The sequence below is a fragment of the Dermacentor andersoni genome, chromosome 1, assembly GCF_023375885.2.
Source record: "Dermacentor andersoni chromosome 1, qqDerAnde1_hic_scaffold, whole genome shotgun sequence".
NCBI lineage: Eukaryota > Metazoa > Arthropoda > Arachnida > Ixodida > Ixodidae > Dermacentor > Dermacentor andersoni.
The window spans coordinates 304692756-304707450 of record NC_092814.1 but is presented as its reverse complement, the minus strand read 5'-3'; the positions used below and the strand labels follow the sequence as shown (position 1 = coordinate 304707450).

General features: G+C 47.2%; 1 protein-coding gene across 1 annotated transcript in view; it reads right to left on the bottom strand.

The window, feature by feature from the left end:
- The window catches only part of LOC126548253 (band 7 protein AGAP004871-like), a 398019-nt gene that overhangs the window by 218493 nt on the left and 164831 nt on the right, over window positions 1-14695 (bottom strand). The window lies entirely within an intron of this gene.

Genomic DNA, 14695 nt, shown 5'->3' with positions numbered 1-14695 from the left:
TATGTCTCCACAGCGAATTGCCTTTCGCATCCAGATAGAAGCCAACGAGTTTTCTAGCACCCCAGTTTCTGGACGTTCAAGACGCTCAGTCGCAGTTGTTTAAAGGGCTTGGAAATTCTTCTGCCGTCTTCGACAGGATTTAAGAGACTAGAAACGAGCATTTCAGAGGCGGAGATTTATTTTCCTTGTTACCTTCTTCCTACATGTTTCCTTCAGCAGGTATTCTTTTGACATGTACGGATCAGTTGTTTTATTTGCGTGTGTCGATACTAGCTATCGGATTATGCTACAAGGTATGGACAGTATTAAAGACTTTCTTATGTGAAATTCTCAATTCACCATGTCATTAGTAAAATGTAGCTTGCTATCGCTTAGTGAGAAACTATAGAAGTCGTTTTTCACTGTTATTCACATCAATACAACTTCTTTGTGAATAAATCTTTAGCGCGAAGACAAGAAACAGTGAAGAGAAGCTAAACACAACCAGACTCGTTCATCAGAAGAGCGCATAAAAGGAAGTAAGAAAGAAAGAAAGAAAGAAAGAAAAAGAAAAGAGAAACAAAAAAAAAACCTTACGAAGATTTGCACAAGCAGACTACAACTTGGGTTTCCGGAAGAAATGGAGATCTTGAAGCCCTCGCGCTAAAAGAAAAAAAAGAGAACTCAAGTAAAGGAAAGCTTAGAAGGTCAAACAGACGAGCGATCCGTTTGCTATCCTACAAAGAGGGTAAGAGGACGCGGAAAGAAAAAAGAAACAGGATGACGTAATCATAAGTGTAACGGCCTTGTTTTATCCCTGTGTAGTCTTCGCGTGTTTTTGAATGTACATCATGACGCGAATGTTACTCCGGTTGTCAAGCTGGATTTTTTTTTTAAAGTAGGAACCATGTGTGCAACTTTGTTGAATGAAATGAACAATTTTACTGAACTTTGTGGTCAGAATTAAAAAAAAAGGAAAACAACACAAGCAAACTCAGGCATCTGTAGGTTTTATCATGCTGTTTTAAAAACCACTTGAGTGTTAAGCACGTCTGTCACAGATGTACCAATATTGTGCCAAAGAGGAAAGGAACAATATGTGTTTCGAAATGTTGTACCCACGGATCTGTAAGATGGCATACTTCGCAAACGCAGAAGGTCGAATGTTAGGAATATAGGTTGCGTGAGTGCTTTTAGCGAGGTAAGCCCTGCGACATACTCACATTGGCGACACTGCTCGCGATTAGCGGTGAACGAGTCGATTTCTTTGCTCACACCGAGCTTGAACCATTGTTTCGTGACTGAAAGCTCACATATGCGGTCACATTAACCGTGGAAGACAAAAGGAAGTTATTCACTTTTGCCTTGAGATTATATACAACATGCCGTGTCACAAATCTCTCAACTAGACATTTTGGTGTGCATATATCGTTGCCGGTAAAATAGCTATGAGGTCGCGCTTATGGTCGGCGTGACACTGTTCTTTTCCCTCTTTTCCTCACGCAGAATATTCGTGCATTGGCATTCGCTCCGCTTACGAGGACGTGCTCAGTCATGTAATCGCCGGCTTCCTAAGCACCGGGGAAGTCGGCTCGCAAAACGTCGCACCAATATTCGCTAGGCGAATGGGGCGAATACACTGCGCTAAACGTCGAGATGGTCAACGTGGCGTTTCATTGCCTCCATAAATAAAGTGATACAGTTTTATAAAGTTCAGTGACTTTTAAATGCAATATCATAGGTGCGGGCGACTATTATATGCTTTTAGTGCTACTATAATATAGCATTTAATGCCACTAAACCTCATAAAACTACATCGATTCGTTTTTTGCGGCTGAGATATTCCCACTTTCAGAGATTACTTCTTTGGACGAAGTGGCTTTCTTTGTCCTTTTTTATCGCCCCATCCTTTGTCACCGCTATTGTAAGGTGATGTTCATGCCTGATGGCTCGGTGAAACTAAACAAATTCCCAGACTACGTTTTCTCCTAATAGACAAAAGGGAGCTTCGTAAACAGCCTACTGAAATTTAGCGAACACTGTCTATCCGGCTTGTGCATCAGTATAGGTGCCACACATGCGCACTGCCTCCGATGCAACTTCGTTTTTTCTTTTTCTTTTTTTGACAGGGAAGGGGGAGGATACGCGTACGCAAACAGCTTGCGTTGCTATTTCTTAAGCGCTCATTAATGGTGCATGTCAGTCGCAGTCTGAGAACCACGGCCTTTGACAATGCAGGCCAGCTGTAACCCTTAGCCTTATTTGGAGTCTATGGCAGCCGAAAGGAGTGCGTGCTGTCTGCCTTGAATTCATGTGATGCTTTCTCTGTGTGCCTGTAGGGCGCTGATAAGAGTGATAACTTTTATAGGTACCCGCAAGCTAGAATCGTGACGTTTCCATAACCATAAGTGCGCGTTACGGAAACTTCGTGAAGCCATTGCCTATGCTGAGTTCGGCCAATTACAAGTGTCAGCTGTTTTTTTATTGTTATTTTTTCATTAGCATTTGGGGAGGCTGAAAGGTAAGACAAGGAAGCATTTGTTTTGTCCATAGAGAAAATAATTTCGATTATGCGCTCATTGAGTTTATACAATCACTTGCTCCATACGCAATTGGGACGCCGTTCTGCTCAGGCGCCTGTCCCGGCGTAGTCACTATGTAATCACTTTAAAGAGAATAGCTACAACAGACGGCATTCACCAAACGCTGATTAGCCTGCAGGGCTTTGCAGACTAGCCGATCGCTTCCTAGCCGATGGGGCTAGGAGGCAATTCTCGCGGTCTCTGCGATAGCCACCTGGGACCTCCCCCAGAAAATGCGTATCTTGAAAGGGCCAGTCGCTTCGGAAGTGCTCCGAGGCATCCCCGAGCAGGCGGTGCCGACTGCCCATTCCGTAGGGGAGAGCCTGGATATTCTGGCTATTCCGGGAAGAACGACCTGCTGTTTGTCGCCCTTGTCACCCGCGACCAGCGACGGCAAGAGTGCCTGGAGAGGTGCCTCCACATCTACACCAGTTGGACTGCAAGACCGCCTTTCATAGCGTGGGGAACACTATCGTGTGTGTACATGGGCAAGCCCACACTTCGCTGCTTTTTTTTATTATTTAACCATTTTCACGCTTCCAACAAACGACCATTAATTCTTCAGGGGTGAGCCAAACATTCTGGCTGTTCTGGGAAGAGCAACGTGAGGAGTTCCATTCATTTCACCCAGGACCACGGGTGAGAGTGTCTAGAGAGCTGTCTCCCCTTTTTGGTGAAATTGTGACTGCGTCGCTCTGTTAACCTCGGGTGCTGGGACCGCACGCTTGCTGCTCCCCTTACTCTGGACCCAGCTCGCCGACCCAGAAGGTTGCGTCGGCGAGCCTGAGCAGGTGGCTTCCTTCGACAATTTCGGTCCCTCTGATTGGCTCTGCATCATTTCACCGAGTTCCCTGGTCTAGGGACCTTAGGAAGGCCTCAAAAGAAATCATCTCGGCGATCTTCGGTGCTCACCTCCTCCGAATTATCTTCTTTCCTTACTGTTTCTCCACCCTACCTCTGACTCGTCAACAGCAAATCGCCCTCGACATGACACAACGTCCTAAAGACGTGGGCAAGCGACTCTTGAGAGCCGCCCCACTCCTCTCATCAGAAAACAGCCTGGCAGTGCTGGGATGCTCCACGCTTTATAAAAGTCTAAACCTGTGCTTAAAGGTGACATGGCTGTGCTGCCGTCTTCGTTTTAATAAAGCTCGCTTGTGGCCGACGCCCACGCCAGCACATACTCGATCTTATCTGAGAGCCAGTAAGCGAACTGGGCGATAAGCTGCTATCAGGCCACACAAGATTTCTTCGGCTTTGGTCCCGGCATAACAGTAGCACTTATATACGCGCTACGTACAACGCCCGATTTCAGGATGACATAAATAAGGAGCGACCTCGCTCAAGGTTACCAATGCACGGCGCGACACAGTACGGCCGTACTGCGCATTCTCTTACGCTAGAGATACCGTGCCCGCTGATTCGCGCAGGGCAAATGTATAACTATTTAGGTGATTCAAGTCGTAGTTTAGCCCCCCCCCCCCGCCCCATTGTATGCAATTTTTAAACACCACTGTAATTGCACGTCGACATTTCTATAGTAAGACGGTCAGAGATTCTTCTGAGGCTGACTAATCGGATGGTCAGTAATGTATATGACCACTCATATTTAAGCTACATAATATGCCTGTAGAACTAGTGTCTGTTCAAGTTAAGTTCAGTAGCTAGGAGCAATATGATAGAACAGTAGCCAGAACGCAATATCTTCCCTACAACCGCCGAGTATTCCTTTGTCGTCCTGTTATAACACGAGAAGGCACACTAAATGTTCTGTATTTCTCTCCCACGTTTTAAGTGCTATGGTCGACAATATGTATCGTTTAGAATTCCTGACACAACTTACATCTGTTTGTGCAGAGGATGCATCAACTGGTTCTTTGTGATGTCTATGACTGCCCAAGCTGTTTGAAAATGCCGTATTTAATACAAGTGGAAATGCCGCTGCCCCACCCGAAAAGAAAGAAAGGGAGACAGAAGAAAGGGGAAAGGCAGAGAGGTTAACCAGATGGGTAGATCCGGTTTGCTACCCTACGCTGGGGAAAGAGGGGAGGGTGAGGGAAAGTGATAGCAAAGTAGAGATAGAGAAAGGAGCACAGACATACTATCATAGTCAAATGATGTCACCGCATACCTTTACCACACAGCACAGTAGCACTCGCAGCACTATAAACCTCTGTTCAGGCTACAGCCGCTTGTCCAATTCTGTTCTCGCTTTGATAATCAACGTAAGACTCTCCAGTGTGCCTTGAATAGACTGGATGCAGGCCATTTACAGAAGCAAAGATCTTGGGAGCCTGGCCTCACAGTTCATTAGCGCAGAAAGCAGTTCGAGCGCTTTTTCACTACTTGAAGGCAACAGACTTGAGTGCCCGACTATAGACATCCTACTCCTAACTTAGTGCATGTGAATGTGCGGTATAGACTCATGTTTTCTCTATCTCTCTTTCCCTCCCCATTCCCCTCCCCACGTGTAGGGTAGCAAAATGGACTCAGTCTGGTTAACCTTCCTGCCTTCTTCCCCTCTCTCTCTCTCTAGTGCCCTTAAAGAGTGCAACAGTGCCCTCGTCGCCTTCCGCTGCGATAGCTTGTAATGTAGGCATCCTAAAATAAGCTCCTCTGTTAGAAGTCTTTGGTCGAATAGCGCTATCGTGATTTCGAGCGATCGTCTCTGTAAATTGTAACGAGGACAGTCACAGAGAAGGTGTTGAAGAGTCTTCTCGCTACCACAGTCATCACACGACGTTTCGTCGGCCCATCCGATTCGGAATGCAAAGGGCTTAGTGAAGGCCACCCCTAGCCATATTCGAGAAAAAATGGTAGCTTCGCGATGGCACAGTCCAGCTGGTATGCAAAGGCGTAGAGAGGAGTCTAGGTTGTGCAGCCGATTGTTTTGAAAACTTGCTACTTTGGAGCAAAACAAATACTAAGTGGAGCGCGCCGCACAGATAACGACTCTCTAATTAGTATGTGCTCTGCTGCTGAGAAGGAAAGGAAGAAAATTCAGCTTTCTTCCAAGATTTTTATGGGGCGCGCTGAGAGTTAAGCTTCCAATATTTTAACAAACAATAGAGACATAGCAGCTGTGCAAACTCCATTATTTGCAAATCAGTTGTGCGGAATTCCGCAAGGTGGAGGAAAAAATTGTTTTTCAACTATGATGCTTTGTTTCTGAGTAGCATTGGTTTTCTTTATATCTTTGTACTACATACGGGTGGATGTCAATTTTTATTTTAATGAACCACATTATTGCCGCTGGTCTACGTATTAGCACATAAATATTTGCTATGCGGACGCTATTTATTGATATAAACTTTAGAAACGCGTCATAAGTTTGCCGAACGCATGAATTTTATAAGCGATAACATCTGTACTGTAAATGCGCGATGGTCGGCGCTCTGTGAAAAGGGTTGTTAGAAAAGGACGCGCATGCATCTTCTTCACTTCTCAGTGGATGTGGGTGCAGGCACCGTGGGAAGGGAGGGCGGGGGGGGGGGGGAGAGTGCTTGGAATCTGCAGCTCTAGTTAAAGAGACACTAAAGAGGACTATAGAGTTAATCTGTGTTGAAAAAAAAATCACATTTCTTTAATGCCCAAAGGCTCACTCTTGCTTTGAGTGGAGGCTTTACGAGGCAGAAAATGCGCAAACTGCGGGAGATGATTGTCGACGCCCCCTCGAAGCTTGCATACCAACTTATGAGGTCGCTGATTCTTACGTCTTCTTCAGTTTACTTTAGCGTCTATCTATAAAGGAGTATTGCATATTGCATCCTAAGCGACCCAAATCTCAATCTGTAGAGCTTAGAGAACTCTTTTTCCGCATTAGAACGGCCCTAACACAAGAGAAATGTTTTGAGACTCGGTGACGTGACATTCACGGCCAAAATGCAAGACATGGAAATTTAACCTTCATTTTTTTTTCGCTAATACTCAGCATTTTGCTGCCGAAGAACATTACCTTTCGGGACCCACCGTGGTTACTTAACGGCTTAGCGACTCTGCTAAGCACGAGGTGGCAGGTCACGGCGGCCGCAGTTAGATGGTTGCGAAATGCAAAAACGGCCGCGTGCTGTGCATTGGGTGCACCTTACAGATATTCAGGTGGTAGAAATTATTCCGGAGTCCCCACTACGGCGTGCCTCACGGTCAGATCGTGGTTTTCGCTCGTAAAACGCCAGAATTTTTTTTTTTAGCTTTACATTTCTAAAAGTGTTAGAGTAATCTAAACTAATTTGCCTGTAGCTCTTTTATGTCCCTTCTATGGCGGTGCTACGCGTAGGTGATGATGTAACGAAAAGCATGCAGAGTACGTGTGCATGCCTGGTACCAGCGTGTTCAGGTTTACTTCGGAGTATAAGGGCACATTGACACTGACGAATCGCAGAGGCCACCCGCCCATCCTGACCGTTAAGCTCGGGAGTTTTTTTTTTTTTTTGGGGGGGGGGGGGGTCAATTACTCGCTGCCCGAATTTCCAGCACTGCTCATGGAAGAGCAAAGCTGCTGAGACAGCCGTATGGCAGCCAATTTACACGCACTATTTTACCTGCAGCTTCCCTATAACAGAGGTGAACAGCAACTGCCATGTTTTTCTTTGCTGGAGACACGCACGCTTGTCCTAAACTAAGTGTCTTGTCTCGCGCAGTTTTGTGCTGCACTTAACACATCAAGCAGATTTCTGAACATTGTTCACTGCTGAAACATTACCGATGCCACGAACCTGGAAACGTTAAGAGGTATTTTTGATCATCTTTACTTATTCAACCTTTAAACTTATGTTCACTTACACGGGTGCCACCTTCGCTGCAGCACCAGTACGCACACACACACGCATATATATATATATATATATATATATATATATATATATATATATATATATATATATATATATATATATATATATATATATATATACATACATACATACATACATACATACATACATACATACAGCGTGTCCCAGCTAACTTGGACTAAGATTTTGAAAAATCTTATGCGTTCTTCTGAACAGAAATCGCGTGGATGTTGCTAGCATTTATCTAAACTTACAGTACCATTTTCGTGCTCGTCATTTTTGCGTAATTAGCCGAGATAAATTATTCAACTATTTCATTAATTAAATAAATGAAATTAATTAAATATAGCTTGAAAGGCTCAGGCGTCAATAGGAAAGTTGTGGAGCTCCACAAATATTGCCCAACCCAGGCACTTCCAACGAGATAGACTTAGCGTAGCCATTTTTCGGGAAAGACGAAAGCCCGCGGAGTTTAAAAAAATACCACGTGACAGCGCGCTCTGTGCGCCCAAATGTGCAACGATTACAGCGCTATCAACCGTGCTTTGTAAAAACATCGCTCGCTTCGCGCCTTTCGTGCTGCCCACGACAGAGCTTCGCGTTGTGCTTGGTTCCGAGATAAACGCCAGTGGGTTCGGGCGGCAGTTGAAATATAGCGCGGCTCCCGTTTCTGCGGCTATAATTGCACTCTCACGCCAGAAGAATGCATTCGGAGGGAAAAATGACAAGCTCATGAGTTCGAATTTGGGAGCAAGACCCCAACCAGCGAGCACGCATTATAACAAGCTTGATAACGTCGTGTGTATTACGCTTGTTGTCACAAAAGGAAGAATTGTAAACTGATACGGAAGGTTGCTTTTTAGCTTCCTGTCCATTCCTTGTCGGCTGAGAATTTGTAATTTCATATTACTTACGTGCCTTTTCCACGTCGTACAACAGTTTCACACAGATGGCTCTTTTCATGGATAACGGTTGTAGAGATTTATCGCTGTGATGTCTGTATAAAGCATTTGTTCAGACAAGTTGCCCTCCGCCATAATGCAATATTGGCACCTTTTCAGCACGTCTGATGCAACTTTTTTAATGACGCAAGACGGTATCTCGCTGCAGGCCTCGGTAATCTCTGCCTTTAGCGGTTCTGGTGTAGTTGTAGGTTTACGGTACACTCGGTCTTTCACATGTCGCCACAAGAAGAAGTCAAGAGGTGTCAAGTCCGGTGACCTTGCAGGCTATGCCACTGGTCCATGCCGCCCGACCCACTGGTGTTTGAAGGCTTTGTCAAGCCAGGCTCGGGCAAGGCTGCTGCTGTGAGCTGGTGCACCATCGTGATGATACAGAGTTCGCTTTAAAAACGCAAGAGGAATATCACAGCGAAAATCTTCGACTGGGCCTTCCAAGAGGTCGTTCACGTACCGCTGAGCAGTGAGCATGTGGTAAAAAAATATGGGGCCAATTATTCTTACGTCAAAGATACCGCACCACGCACTGAATGACCATTGGTACTGGAGTCTGGTCTGCACCACCCAACGCGGATTCATATCGCTCCAGTAATGCGCATTATGGATGTTGACTTGAGAATTTCTGGAGAAGGTTGCCTCATCTATCCAGAGCACTTTGTCAACAAAATCCGGTATTTCGTCACTGTTCAGAAGGATCGAATTTGAGAAATCAAGCCGCCATTGAAAGTCTCTTTCGTGCAGCTGTTGATGCAGTTGGAGGTGATACGGATGCATTTCAGCCTTTCTAAGAACTCTTGACACTGAAGACGTTGAAATGCCGACATCACCACTCACGTCAGGCACGCTGGAGTGAGGGTTTGCAGTCATGAAAGCCAAAATGTCTCCTTCAGCCTCTTCACTGATGGTCCCCTTTCTGTGCCGCATCTTCTTGAAGCTACCTGTTTCTTTCAGCGTCAAATAACTCCTCATAATTGTGTTCGCGCTGGGTCTTCCCCCACATTGCCAATTTCGGTATACCTTGGCAGCTTTCCTCTTGTCGCCCCGTGCCGCTCCCAAGGCTAAGACCATGTTCGCCTTCTGCTTGCTTGAGTAGGGCATGCTTTAGGCACTGCAAACAAATTCTTCAAAACGGTTGCGCGGCACGACAGTAATAGACAGTCGAGCTCACATGCATCTAGCCACTGGCAGAGCTTGGAAGAAAAGCGGCGTTGTAACAAATGATGCTTTCTCTCGCACAGGTTCCAGATGTATGATGCTTGTTTTTTGTGTATTTCTTCTATTCCGCATCGACAGGAACGCTGGAAAAATAATTGCTCTTCTCGTCATATCGGAATACACGGCTGATGACGGCGCGTTTTTCGGCGACAGGGGCGAGCGGCTGCTGACGAAGCGCTTTTTCGGAGCGCCGTCGCCAGCTGCTGCCGGTAATATCAGAGCTGAGCAAAGGTTGAAGCACTTTCTCGTAAGTGAAGGAAAGGCGCGGCGCTGGCCATGTTTTTACAAATCACTCATGAGAGCGCTGCAATCGCGGTTCATTCGGGCGCACAGAGCGCGTTGTCACCTGGTATTTTTTAAACTCCGCGGGCTTTCGTTTTTCCCGAAAACGTCCGCCCTAAGTCTATCTGGTTGGAAGTGCCTGGGTTGGGCAATATTTGTGAAGCTCCACAACTTTCCTATTCACACCTGAACGTTTCAAGCTATATTTAAAAGGTTAATTAATTTATCTCGGCTAATTACTCAAAAAAGGACGAGCATAAAAATGGTACTGTAAGTTTAGATAAACGCTAACAACATCCACGCGATTTCTGTTCAGAAGAACGCATAGGTTTTTTCAAAATCTTGGTCCAAGTTAGCTGGGACACCCTGTATATGTAAACCGAAAAGGCTTCTGATCTCACGCAATTAATTTCCATCCTCCCTATTTTCCTAATTAATCTGGCTGACCTAATTGGCAGTGATGATTATGGCGTGCGCGTTCTTTCCGCAAGTTTTGCTAAATATAGAGGCAGCGGCACTAATCGGATGCGCTGGTGCGTGCCGCGCAGCTCTCCCCTTGTTTCTCTCTCGCTAATGAATCACCAGCACAGCGGTCAAACAGGGTCGAACGCCAGGTACACGGGCACGTGCCGTCAACCGGAGCTGCGAAAGGATTATCGTGCCGATATATCCTGCCTCCGTGCTTCCTTCGTAACCAAAGATGAAAAGCAGGTAGGGGACGGGAGAGGTATGCAAGGGGCGCTACTAAAAATTATTCCCCTTGACTCATCAAGTCCTCTGTGTACAACCGGTGGACTGCGGCCTGCTCTCTTAGTATACACTCTTTCGCCGAAGAAATCAGGCGCAGTAGCATAATCAAAAGCCCGCAGAAAAGTATCAAGAAAGCAAATGAAACACAAATGCTGAAACCCGCCAGCGTGAAGCCGTGTACACAGCAGCACGTCTGTTAGTGCCCCCTCTCACCCTCGTTATTTTATTTCTCTCTCTCTCTTCGGTCTGCGCATGCTTCCGCGCCCGGGCTGTTCGCGATGCCTCTGTCTGTTCGTGGTCCCCTTTGGTTTGCACCTTTCTGCCAGCCAAACAGGCTGCGGCACAGCGTGGTGTCTGCTTAGCGTCTTCACGTGGCGCTCCGGAGGGCGCGCTTCAAAACTCGATGAGACTAAACAGAGCCCCCACCGGCGCTCCGTCCCGCGCGCTGCGAGGCCTTCCGCCTGCTCTCGCCCATCGTCACCCGCAAACAAGACGAAATGTTTACGCCCTGCCACCCGGCGAAGAGATGCGCAGCGCCGGGCCACGAGTCCCACGCTAGGCTCCCCGACCGAGCGCGCTCTTCGAACGCCGCCGCGCTTCTCTTATTGCTCTTCATCCTCGTGCTAGCTTTGCCCGGATGCTGCGCGGGATTTGTTTGCGTGCCCGCGTCCAAAGTACAAAACGTTTCTTTGATCCCCAAAGCACTAATGAAGCTCGTCAAAGGGCTTCTCGATAAACAAGCCGCCGCTAGATGTCTTTATGTTTTCCTTTTTGCGTCATCATCCTACTCCCACCCTCGAGCCTCTCCTCAGTTCACTCGCCTCCTTTCCCTTTGCTTTTTGCGCAGAGAACAAGGGAAGCTTTGTTTAAAGCCGTGTCCGGCGCGTTCAAATTTCTTTTCTCCACCCCCCTTTGTTTCTGCTTCTATTTTCGTGCGCGGCAGCTGCTGCCGGCATGCAGTTTTTGTTTGTTTGGCGCCACGCCACTGCGAAGTGTTACGATGACGGGACCTGTTTTGAACGGTTTGAGCAGTTAAGAAGGAATAGTCTGTCATTGGCTCTAGCGCTCTCGTTACACCGAAAGGGGGAGGGGGGGGAAGGGGCGTTCGGCGTGAGAAAAGTGGTCGCTCTTTTTGACGCGCGCTCTTCATCCGCTAGCGTAATTTCTGGAAGTGTTGCAATCGGAAGCATAGCGAACGCTTTCGTAATCTTTACGCAAGAGCTGTAAGGATACTGCAGCATTCAGAACAGCCTTTTTTTGCCCTATCTAAATGCATTCAGCTTCTACTGTGCACCGCAGGTACAGTTGGACAAGAGATAACGCTACTGCAAGTGAGAAATGATAACTGTTTTATGGTAAAGACAACTCTAGATAGAGATAAGCGATAAGAAAAAGGCAGGGGGTTTCACCATGCTAAGCTAGGTTGGCTACTCTGCACAATGAAAGGGTGTGAAATAGAACAAGAAAGATGAAAAGCAAGACAAATGAAAAGTTTACACCACGCGCACAAACGCACGCCCATGGTGAAGCATTATCGTTGAAACAGTCACAAGCTGTAACATAAGCTCGTGGATCGCCCTTATAGGGCCAAGGTGGCATTTATGGGAGCTATTGGTCCCATTAGTCGGCATAATGTGCGGTACGGAAATTTTGGCCTTGAGTGTATGTGTTATTTCTTTATAATCTTCAGTTCGCCAATGCAGCTCATCTCGAAGCTCAATTATGAGACGAGCCCACCATTCTCCGATCTATCGTTGGTTCGACACAGTCACACTGCTATCTCGCTGCCTAGTGTTTGTGTATTTTTTCGACGTTTTGTCAAATAGAATTGTGGACCCAGCCACCACCTCTTGCTGGTTTTAATAAAGTTTATTCAGTCCGTCAGACGTCGGAAGACTCGCCAAGATACCTTCCCTACCGGAGGCCGGGAGGGGGGGGGGGGGGGGCCTTCGCCTCCCATGGTTTCGATAGGAGCCTGCAGAAGAGCCCAATCTGGTAGCGGCGAGAGCTCCGTCATGACTACGCCTGACCTGACACCGGGCCAGAGGCAACCGACTGACCCTGAGAACAACCGTGAATGTAAACAATATAAGGCTACAGAAACAGACGACGAGTCTACGCTTATTGATGATTGTGACATAGCTGACATCACAAAACTGGACAATGAAGGCTTCAGGCTTGTGCGTCGCCGCAAGGAGAGGACCGTCGGAATCCCAGTGATTATTACCTCTGCCACAGAAGGAGCCGACCTGAAAAAAGTGAATCCCATTCTTCTGTCTACGGAAATCGAGAAAATTCTTGGCGCGTCGCTAGTTAGGAGCCGATTTACTGCTCAAGGAGCGCAGCTTCTAGATGTACATTCAGAAGAGCATGTGAACTCCCTTCTCAGTTGCAAGTCAATCTCAGGGGCTGCAATCTCAGCACGAGTGCCCAATTCGTACCTGCAAAACACGTGTATTATTAGAGGAGTACCGAAGTGGTACACTGACGAGGAGCTGTTGGAATACCTAAAGCCACAAGGTGTTTACCATGCAAGGAGAGTCACGCGACGCGTTCAAACTTCCGAATCCGATTCGGAGACCAGGCGAACCAGCACCGTGGTTCTTACGTTCGCTCCTAACACAGACCGTCCAGAGAAGATTAACTTGGGCTTCACAAGACACGAGGCCATTGACTACGTTGAGACACCACATCGGTGCTTCAAGTGTCAGCGCTATGGACATGTGGCCATGTACTGCCGTGGTGAGCAGCGGTGTAAGAGATGTGGAGGACCGCATGATTTCAAAACATGCGCGTGCAGCGAGACCTTTCTTTGTGCAAACTGTAGTGGTGGTCATCCAGCTAGTTATACCAAGTGTTCTACGAGGGCAGCGGCAATAAAGCGAAAGAAAACGTTTACCTTGGGGCCAACAGGAAAGGATGCGAAAAATACGACGAATAAAAAGACGGAGAGTCCCACAGAGTCAGACGAATTCAAATGGAGCTCAAATAGTGAAACTGATTTCCCAAGCCTGAAGGCTTCTCCAGCAATCCAGAACACTGTGGTGCCATCGCGCAGCGGACCGGCTAAAGTAGTCAAATCAATAAACAGAGGCCCTGTAGACGAGAAGACTGCTGAACAACCGGAACAGCGAAGTTATGTGTCTGCACTGCAACGACCCCAATCGCGTTGCGATGAAAAAACACCACAAGAGGACTGTCAGCAGGTGCTACGTGCTCTCTTCAAAGCCTTGCGATCACACATAGAGAAGATGCCGGCGAGCTCGATGAAGGACGGTCCTGGCTCTCGAGTCAGTGATTCTAAGCTCTGCCTCTTCTTAAAGCTCCTAAAAATATGGATGCGGTCAGGACACAATGTTCACCATCTCGCCCAAAGGTGCCACTTATTATGCAATGGACCTGTGCAGGTCTTGCGTGCCATTTACCTGAACTGTCGCTTTTCTTACGCAACACGCCTGTGCCAATATTGGCCCTGTCCGAGGCTGGTCTTCCAAGTTCCAGACCAATTGTTGGTTATGTCGCACATGGAAACCAATGTATTCCGACATTTCCGAACGGAAACGCCATGCTATATGTCAGACGTGAAATACCACATTACTTTCTACCAGTTAAAGACCTTTGCAGCAGTGCTTTGGAAGTCACTGCTGTACAAGTGCGGCTGGGAAACCGAAGCCTGAGCGTGGCCTCTGTATATGTGAGCTCTCGCCAAGGTATCGATGGGAGAAATTATATGGCACGTCTGCAGCCGCTGCCTAGCTCCGAGGATTATATGTGGGGACTTTAGCGCGCACCATACTCTCTGGGGCGACAAGGCGATTGATGCACGTGGGAAGCAAATTGCTAGTGCTTTAGACACAGAGGGACTCCGTGTGGCAAATGACAAACAGCCAATGTTTTTTCGACCACCGGCCTCTTACAGTGTCATTGACTTGACATTACACTCAGCAGACATCCTCGCATCGTCGCATCCTCGCAAAGACAGAGTGGGCAGCGACCATCTTTCTATCTTCGTTAACATTGCTGGATATAGAACCAACGGCCGAAGATCCTGTCCTATGACGCATTGGGATACGTACAGGGACGGCCTAAGCGAATCATCTGGAGACCTGTTCGCGGACATGCTACGTAGCAAGAG